An 8,600-nucleotide genomic window follows, 5' to 3' on the forward strand; every position below is an offset into this window, starting at 1 on the left:
TGAACTCTTCCATGTTACATATAATTTTCTTAATTAATGTTATTTGAGGCATTTCAATTTATGATTATTGTTATTGTTGCTTTACATCTGAAGGCATTTTTATCCCAGTAGATTTACTTTTTTCCTTTTGGTTTTAGTTAAGAAATCAGTAACTCAGGAGTTATCCAACTCAACAGCATAATTGTTAATTGTTATCTTGCCAATTGAATTGAACTTCAATAATCCGAATCTTTTCTTAGGAAATAAATAGGATTCGAAGATCAAACTAATTAATCCCTTGACTTTCCTTTACTTTAGTAAAGGTTGACTAAGTGGAATTAAAATTCAATTTTCATTATCATTGATAAGGATAACTTGGTCTGGACTTCCAATTTCTCTTACCTTGCCAAGAGTTTAGTTTACAGTTATTTATTTATTTTACTTGTCATTTAAATATATCTGTGCCATTGCCCAAACTCAACATTCCCCAAAAATACACTTTTTCATAATCAATAATAAGAACACCTCCCTGCAATTCCTTGAGAAGACGACCTGAGGTTTGAATACTCGGTTATCAATTTCAAAGGGGTTTGTTACTTGTGACAACCAAAACGTTTGTAAGAAAGGTTGATTGCTTGGTTTAGTAACTATACTTGCAACGAGAGTTTACTATAACCTCTAAACCATCAATCTTCAGTTCTTCAAGGATGCTTGGTGACTTTACTGCACCGAATTCCAATTTACATGGAAGAAGCATCTCCATCCCTTCCATTGGAGCAAACAACTTTGAGCTGAAACCTCAATTAGTTTCTCTGATGCAGTAGAACTGCAAGTTTCATGGACTTCCATCTGAAGATCCTTTTCAGTTCTTAACTGAGTTCTTACAGATCTATGATACTGTTAAGACCAATGGGGTTGATCCCGAGGTCTACAGGCTTATGCTTTTCCCGTTTGCTGTAAGAGACAGAGCTAGAGTGTGGTTGGACTCTCAACCCAAAGATAGCCTGAACTCTTGGGATAAGCTGGTCACGGCTTTCTTAGCCAAGTTCTTTCCTCCTCAAAAGCTTAGCAAGCTTAGAGTGGATGTTCAAACCTTCAGACAGAAAGAAGGTGAATCCCTCAATGAAGCTTGGGAGAGATATAAGCAACTGACCAAAAAATGTCCTTCTAACATGCTTTCAGAATGGACCATCCTGGATATATTCTATGATGGTCTGTCTGAATTAGCTAAGATGTTATTGGATGTTTCTGCAGGTGGATCCATTCACCTAAAGAAAACGCCTGCAGAAGCTCAAGAACTTATTGACATGGTTGCTAACAACTAGTTTATGTACACTTCTGAGAGGAATTCTGTGAGTAATAGGACGCCTCAGAAGAAGGGAGTTCTTGAAATTGATGCTCTGAATGCCATATTGGCTCAGAACAAACTATTGACTCAGCAGGTCAATATGATTTCTCAGAGTCTGAATAGAATGTAAGCTGCATCCAACAGTACTCAAGAGGCATCTTCTGAAGAAGAAGCTTATGCTCCTGAGAACCCTGCAATAGCAGAGGTAAATTACATAGGTGAACCCTATGGAAACACCTATAATCCCTCATGGAGAAATCATCCAAATCTCTCATGGAAGGATCAACAAAAGCCTCAACAAGGCTTTAATAATGGTGGAAGAAATAGGTTTAGCAATAGCAAGCCTTTTCTATCATCCACTCAGCAAAAGACAGAGAGTTCTGAGCAGAATCCATCTAGCTTGGCAAATATAGTCTCTGATCTATCTAAGGCCACTTTAAGTTTCATGAATGAAACAAGGTCCTCTATTAGAAATCTGGAAGCACAAGTGGGCCAGCTGAGTAAAAGGATCACTGAAACCCCTTCTAGTACTCTCCTAAGCAATACAGAAGAAAATCCAAAAGGAGAGTGCAAGCCCATTGAAATGACCATCATGGCCGAAACCACAAAAGAGGAGGAGGACGTGAATCCCAGTGAGGAAGACCTCCTGGGACGTCCAGAGATCAATAAGGAGTTTCTCTCTGAGGAACCAAAGGAATCTGAGGCTCATCTAGAGACCATAGAGATTCCATTGAACCTCCTTATGCTATTCATGAGCTCTGATGAGTATTCTTCTTCTGAAGAGAATGAAGATGTTACTGAAGAGCAAGTTGCCAAGTACCTTGGTGCTATCATGAAGCTGAATGCCAAATTATTTGGTAATGAGACTTTGGAAGATGAACCTCCCTTACTCACCAATGAACTGAGTGATCTGGATCAACTGAGATTGCCTCAGAAGAAACAGGATCCTGGAAAGTTCCTAATACCTTGTACCATAGGCACCATGACCTTTGAGAAGGCTCTATGTGACCTGGGGTCAGGAATAAACCTCATGCCACTCTCTGTAATAGAGAAACAAGGAATCTTTGAGGTACAAGCTTCTAGAATCTCATTAGAGATGGCAGACAATTCCAGAAAATAGGCTTATGGACAAGTAGAGGACATGTTAGTAAAGGTTGAAGGCCTTTACATCCCTGCTGATTTCATAATCCTAGATACTGGGAAGGATGAGGATGAATCCATTATCCTTGGAAGACCCTTCCTAGCCACAGCAAGAGCTGTGATTGATGTGGATAGAGGAGAGTTGGTCTTTCAACTGAATGAGGACTACCTTGTGTTTAAAACTCAAGGTCCTCCTTCTGTAACCATGGAGAGGAAGCATGAAAAGCTTCTCTCAGTACAGAGTCAAACAAAGCCCCCACAATCAAACTCTAAGTTTGGTGTTGGGAGGCCTCAGCCAAACTCTAAGTTTGGTATTGAATTCCCATATCCAAACTCTAAGTTTGGTGTTGGAAGTTGATGAGCGGATATTTTATACGCTTTTTGGGGTTAATTTCATATAGTTTTGAGGATGTTTTAGTTAGTTTTTAGTTTATTTTCATTAGTTTTTAGGAAAAATTCATATTTCTGGACTTTACTATGAGTTGTGTGTTTTTCTGTAATTTCAGGTATTTTTCTGGATGAAATTGAAGGAGCTGAGCAAAAATCTGATTCAGGCTGAAAAAGGACTGCTGATGATGTTGGATTCTGACCTCCCTGCACTCAAAGTGGATTTTCTGGAGCTACAAAACTTGAAATGGCATGCTTCCAATTGCGTTGGAAAGTAGACATCCAGAGCTTTCCCGAAATATATAATAGTCCATACTTTGCACAAGGATAGACGACGTAAACTGGCGTTTAACGCCAGTTCTCTGTCCAATTCTGGCGTCCAGCGCCAGAAAAGGATCAAAAGCTGGAGTTGAACGCCCAAACTGGCACAAAAACTGGCGTTCAACTCCACAAATGGTCTCTGCACGTGGATTGCTTAATTCTCAGCCCAGCACACACCAAGTGGGCCCCAGAAGGTGATGGCATGAGTCTCTAAACTCCATTGTTGGGGGTGAGGAGCTCTGCTGTGTCTCGATGAATTAATGCGAGTATTTCTGTTTTCTATTCAAACACGCTTGTTCCTATCTAAGATGTTCATTCGCGCTTAACTGTGATGAAGGTGATGATCCGTGACATTCATCACCTTCCTCAAACCATGAACGTGTGCCTGACAACCACCTCTGTTCTATATCCGATTGAATGAGTGTCTCTTAGATTCCGTAATCAGAATCTCCGTGGTATAAGCTAGAACTGATGGCGGCATTCATGAGAATCCGGAAGGTCTAAACCTTGTCTGTGGTATTCCAAGTAGGATTCAATGATCGAATGACTGTGACGAGCTTCAAACTCGCGAGTGTTGGGCGTTAGTGACATACTCAAAAGGATGAAGAATCCTATTCCAGTATGATCGAGAACCGACAGATGATTAGCCGTGCTGTGACAGAGCATGTGAGCACATTCTTCACTGAGAGGATGGGATGTAGCCATTGACGACGGTGATCCCCTACATACAGCTTTCCATAGGAGGACGTGCGTGCGTGAATTAGAAGACAGAGGAAAGCAGAGATTCAGAAGACAAAGTATCTCCAAAACTCCAACATATTCTCCATTACTGCATAACAAGTAACCTTTAATTTATGCTCTCTTGGTTATTCACAATTCAACTGATAAACATATTTGACTTCCTGACTAAGATTTACAAGATATCCATAGATTGCTTCAAACCAACAATCTCCGTGGGATTCGACCCTTACTCACATGAGGTATTACTTGGACGACCCAGTGCACTTGCTGGTTAGTGGTACGAGTTGTGAAAAGTGTGATTCACAATTTGTGCACCAAGTTTTTGGCGCCGTTGCCGGGGATTGTTCGTGTTTGGACAACTAACGGTTTATTTTGTTGCTTAGATTAGGAAAAATTTCTCTTTTTGTTTAGAGTCTCGTGTTATTGTCGTGTTAAAATTTTAGAATCCTTATTTTCTTATTAAAACCTTTTTCAAAAATAATTTTTCTATTAGATCCTGTGCCAAACTTTAAGTTTGGTGTTTTCTTGTTAATTTTTCTTAAAATTTTCAAAAATTTATTTTGGTTTTTAAAAAAATTTTAAGTTTGGTGTTCTTCCTTCATGTTCTTGTGTTCTTGTGAGCCTTCAAAGTGTTCTTGAGTTTTCCTTGTGTCTTGATCTTACAATTTTTAAGTTTGGTGTTCCTTGGTGTTTTCCCTCCAAAATTTTCAAAAATAAGGAGCATTAGATCTAAAAATTTTAAATCTTGTGCTATCTTATTGTTTTTCTCTTTCCTCTTAAAAATCAAAAATATATTTTCTCTCTATTTTAAAAATAGATTTTCGAAATATATTTCTAAAATTCAGATTTTCATTTCAAAATTAAAAATTTTTTTTTTCAAAATCATCATATCCTTTTCAAAACTTCCTAACCACTTTCTCTCTCCTCAGTTTTTCGAAAATCTTCACTCAATTTTTATTTATTTTATTTTAATTTATTTCATTTTCGAAATAAATATATAAATAAATAAATAAAAATATTTTTTTTCTATTTTACATCATCTCCCTTTCTCCATCATGGACCTAAGTGGAAATGAACAGTCCAGGAGGACTCTGGGGTCATATTCTAACCCCTCTACTGCTTCATATGGGAGTAGTATCTGCATACCCTCCATTGGAGTTAGTAGCTTTGAGTTGAATCCTCAGCTCATTATCATGGTGCAGCAAAGCTGCCAGTATTCCGGTCTTCCACAGGAAGAACCTACAGAGTTTCTGGCACAATTTTTACAAATTGCTGACACAGTACATGATAAGGAAATAGATCAGGATGTCTACAGACTATTACTGTTTCCATTTGCTGTAAAAGATCAAGCTAAGAGGTGGTTAAATAACCAACCTAAGGCCAGCATAACGACATGGAAACAGCTGACAGAAAAATTCCTGAATCAATATTTCCCTCCAAAAAGGATGACACAGCTAAGGCTGGACATCCAAGGCTTTAGACAAGGAGATAATGAATCTCTTTATGATGCCTGGGAGAGATACAGAGAGATGCTACGAAAATGTCCCTCTGAAATATTTTCAGAGTGGGTTCAGTTAGACATCTTCTACTATGGGCTTGCAGAAGGAGCTCAGATGTCTCTAGATTACTCAGCTGGTGGATCTATCCACATGAGAAAGATAATTGAAGAGGCTCAAGAGCTCATTGATACAGTTGCCAGGAATCAGCATCTGTACCTAAGCAGCAACCCTTCCATGAATGAAGAGGTTAAAACAGTAACTGCTGAACTCAGTCCTGTAAAACAAGCTGCTGAATTCAATCAGCAATTGGACTTTCTAACAAAGCAGTTAGCCGAATTTAAAGACAGGTTACAAGAGACAAGGATGGCTAATATACATATGGACGAACAATTTAAGCAAACAAAGCAGCAGCTGTCAAGGCAAATAGCAGAAGAATGCCAAGCAGTTCAACTAAGAAGTGGGAAAACATTAAATACCCCACCTCAAGGCAGCAAAAAGCTAAGAAATGAGCAAACCACCCAAAATTCACCTGAGGACAGTAAGAGCCCAAGGAAAATTAATTCTGGAACTGAAATGCCAGAAAATTGGTGGAAGGCTGGCACTGAACGCCCAGACCATGCTCAGGACTGGCGTTCAACGCCAGAAACAAGGCAGGACTGGCGTTGAACGCCCAAAATGGGCAAGATCTGGCGCTGAACGCCCAAAATGGGCACAGTTCTGGCGTTCAGACGCCAGGAGCAGACAAGGAGCTGGCGTCCAGTTTCACTCCAGCTTCTAACTCTGGCACTCAATTGCCAGTGAGGGATCAGACACACACAAATGCTGATAACAACCCCTCTAAAAAGGCTTCTTCAACCACTTCTGTAGGCAATAAACCTGCAGCAACTAAGGTTGAAGAATATAAAGCCAAGATACCTTATCCTCAAAAACTCCGAAAAGAGGAGCAGGATAAGCAATTTGCTCGCTTTGCAGATTATCTCAGGACTCTTGAAATAAAAATTCCATTTGCAGAAGCACTTGAGCAAATACCTTCTTATGCCAAGTTCATGAAAGAGATCTTGAGTCATAAAAAGGATTGGAGAGAAACAGAAAGAGTTCTCCTCACTGAAGAATGCAGTGCAGTCATTCTGAAGAGCTTTCCTGAAAAGCTTAAAGACCCTGGGAGTTTTCTGATACCATGCATATTAGAAGGTAATTGCACCAAGACAGCTTTATGCGATCTTGGGGCAAGCATCAACCTAATACCTGCATCCACTATCAGGAAGCTTGGCTTAACTGAAGAAGTTAAACCAACCCGGATATGTCTCCAACTTGCTGATGGTTCCACTAAATACCCATCAGGCGTGATTGAGGACATGATTGTCAGAGTTGGGCCATTCGCCTTTCCCACTGACTTTGTTGTGCTGGAAATGGAGGAGCACAAGAGTGCTACTCTCATTCTAGGAAGACCCTTCCTAGCAACTGGACGATCCCTCATTGACGTCCAACAGGGGGAAATAACCCTGAGAGTCAATGATGATGAGTTCAAGTTGAACGCTGTTAAAGCCATGCAGCATCGAGACACACCAACAGACTGCATGAAAGTTGATCTTATTGACTCTTTGGTAGAAGAGATCAACATGGCTGAGAGTCTCGAATCAGAGTTGGAAGACATCTTTAAGGATGTTCAGCCTGATTTGGAGGATTCAGAGGACATGAAAGAGCCTCTGAACTTTCTTCTGAAAGAGGAAAAACCTCCTAAACCCGAGCTCAAGCCATTACCACCATCCTTGAAATATGTGTTTCTGGGAGAAGGTGACACTTTTCCAGTGATCATAAGCTCTGCTTTAAATTCACAGGAAGAGGATGCACTTATTCAAGTGCTAAGGACACACAAGACAGCTCTTGGGTGGTCCATAGGTGACCTTAAGGGCATAAGCCCAGCTAGATGCATGCACAAAATCTTATTGGAAGATAATGCCAAACCAGTGGTGCAACCACAGAGGCGGCTAAATCCAGCCATGAAAGAAGTGGTGTAGAAAGAGGTCACCAAATTACTGGAGGCTGGGATTATTTATCCTATTTCTGATAGCCCCTGGGTGAGCCCTGTTCAAGTCGTCCCAAAAAAATGAGGCATGACAGTGATTCATAATGAAAAAAATGAACTGGTTCCTACAAGAACAGTTACAGGGTGGCGCATGTGTATTGACTACAGAAGGCTCAATACAGCCACCAGAAAGGATCATTTTCCTTTACCATTCATAGACCAGATGCTAGAAAGACTAGCAGGTCATGATTATTACTGCTTTTTGGATGGCTACTCAGGCTATAACCAGATTGCAGTAGATCCCCAGGATCAAGAGAAAACAGCATTCACATGTCCATCCGGAGTGTTTACTTATAGAAGGATGCCATTTGGGCTATGTAATGCGCCTGCAACCTTCCAGAGATGCATGCTCTCTATTTTCTCTGATATGGTGGAAAATTTTCTGGAAGTCTTCATGGATGACTTCTCAGTATATGGAGACTCATTCAGCTCCTGCCTTGACCACCTGAAACTTGTTCTGAAAAGATGCCAAGAGACCAACCTAGTTTTAAACTGGGAAAAGTGTCACTTCATGGTGACTAAAGGAATTGTTCTTGGGCATAAAATCTCTAACAAGGGAATAGAGGTGGATCAAGCAAAAATAGAGGTAATTGAAAAATTACCACCACCTGCCAATGTTAAGGCAATCAGAAGCTTTCTGGGGCATGCAGGATTCTATAGGAGGTTTATAAAGGATTTTTCAAAAATCGCAAAACCTCTAAGCAATCTGCTAGCTACTGACACGCCATTTGTGTTTGACACAGAGTGCCTGCAGGCGTTTGAAACACTGAAAGCTAAGCTGGTCACAGCACCAGTCATTTCTGCACCAGACTGGACGTTACCATTTGAGCTAATGTGTGATGCCAGTGATCACGCCATTGGTGCAGTATTGGGACAGAGGCATGACAAGCTTCTGCACGTCATTTATTATGCTAGTCGCGTTCTAAATGATGCCCAGAAAAACTACACAACCACAGAAAAAGAATTACTTGCAGTGATTTACGCCATTGACAAGTTCATATCATACTTAGTAGGATCAAAAGTGATTGTGTATACTGACCATGCTGCTCTTAAATATCTACTCACAAAGCAGGATTCAAAACCCAGGCTCATCAGATGG

The 8,600-nt window shown here is 40.3% G+C and overlaps 1 non-coding gene across 1 annotated transcript; it reads right to left on the reverse strand.

The window, feature by feature from the left end:
• Positions 1 to 1,049: 1,049 nt before the first annotated feature.
• LOC148581191 (small nucleolar RNA R71) lies at positions 1,050 to 1,157 on the reverse strand. Its single transcript, XR_015896003.1, has one exon. It is a non-coding gene; the product is annotated as a small nucleolar RNA R71 (small nucleolar RNA).
• Between the last annotated feature and the right edge of the window lie 7,443 nt (positions 1,158 to 8,600).

Source organism: Arachis ipaensis, chromosome B10 (assembly GCF_059453495.1).
Source record: "Arachis ipaensis isolate K30076 ecotype BB chromosome B10, ASM5945349v1, whole genome shotgun sequence".
Classification (NCBI taxonomy): domain Eukaryota; kingdom Viridiplantae; phylum Streptophyta; class Magnoliopsida; order Fabales; family Fabaceae; genus Arachis; species Arachis ipaensis.